The 1,264-nt window shown below is 68.3% G+C and overlaps 1 protein-coding gene across 1 annotated transcript in view; it reads right to left on the bottom strand.

Moving 5' to 3' along the window:
• LOXL4 (lysyl oxidase like 4) overlaps positions 1 to 1,264 on the bottom strand; it is a 26,161-nt gene that overhangs the window by 14,911 nt on the left and 9,986 nt on the right.

Below are 1,264 nucleotides of genomic sequence, written 5' to 3'. Positions count from 1 at the left end.
GCGGGGCTGGGGGCAGCTGTGCGGGGCCGCGACGGGCCTGCTGTTCCCGTCCTGCCTCCCTGCCCCATGCGCCCAGCTCTGGGGTGGAACAGCTCCGCTCATCCTCACGCGGGAGCACGGCAGGTTACGTGCGCCTCTCCTGCCTGCGCGGTGCTCGGGCTGCAGGGGCAGCTCTGCTTGCTCAGTCGGTGCCGGGGGGGGGCAGGGGTGAGATGAGGCGCGTGGCCGATACTGGTCCCCGAGGAGGCAGTGGCGGGGGGGGGTCCCTGCTGTGGGAGCTGCTGGTAGGGCCTGAGCTGCTTGGGAAGGAGCACAGCGGTGCGGGGGCAGGGAGGGGCGACCAGACCACGTGTTTGTAGCGTCACAGGGAAGTGGGGCGCGCAGGGAGCTGCGGGGTCACATCCAGGCCCAGCCTGGTCCAAGGCAGGATCGGCCCTGACAACCCCCAAGTCCAACACAACAGTCGCCCCCAACACAGCCCCAGGCATCACCCCTGCCCCTGCCCCCAGGATACAGGGGGTCCCTGGCCGCCAACGTCCTGCTGCTGCCATGCCCCCGCTGCAGGGGAAGGGGAAAACCACCCAGTGTGACCAGTCTACAGCCCCAGGCATCACCCCTGCCCCTGCCCCCAGGATACAGGGGGTCCCTGGCCGCCAACGTCCTGCTGCTGCCATGCCCCCGCTGCAGGGGAAGGGGAAACCCCCCCAGTGTGACCAGTCTGAGCAGGGGGGAAATCCCTTCCTGCCCCAGCCAGGACCTGTGGGGTTGGTGCAGCAGGAGCATTGGCCCAGCCCCAGCCCCAGCCCGGGCTGCAGCAGCACCAGCGCCTCGGGGGGGAGGATTAAACCCCCCGACACATGGAGCAGAAAGCGGGGGCGGGGGCTAGCACAGCCCAGGGGCCTGGGACACCCCACGGCACAGCACGGGCATTGCTGCACCTACACCATCCTCCACCAGTGTCCTCCAGTGATGGAGAGCCCTCTCCCTTCCCTGGCGTCCCCCCCCCCCGCCGCTCTGACTGCGAGACGTGTCTCCGGTCTCCAGTCTAAACTCACTTCGCTGCAACGTAAAGCAAAGTGCACAAGTGGGGTAGAGACCCCTCTGCCCCCCTCCCCCCCATCTCACCCCAATACTTCCCGCTGCCCACTGCTTGGCTCACCCCCGACCACACATGCAGAGCCAGGCCCATGCCGTGCTGCCCCTTGCACACACCTTTATTAACACCACTATGGTTCTGCCACGAGTGGCCATGGCCCGAGGCCGG

Source organism: Alligator sinensis, unplaced genomic scaffold (genome assembly GCF_000455745.1).
Source record: "Alligator sinensis unplaced genomic scaffold, ASM45574v1 scaffold859_1, whole genome shotgun sequence".
In the NCBI taxonomy this organism is placed as follows: Eukaryota; Metazoa; Chordata; order Crocodylia; family Alligatoridae; genus Alligator; species Alligator sinensis.
This window is presented reverse-complemented; position numbering and strand designations above follow the sequence as displayed.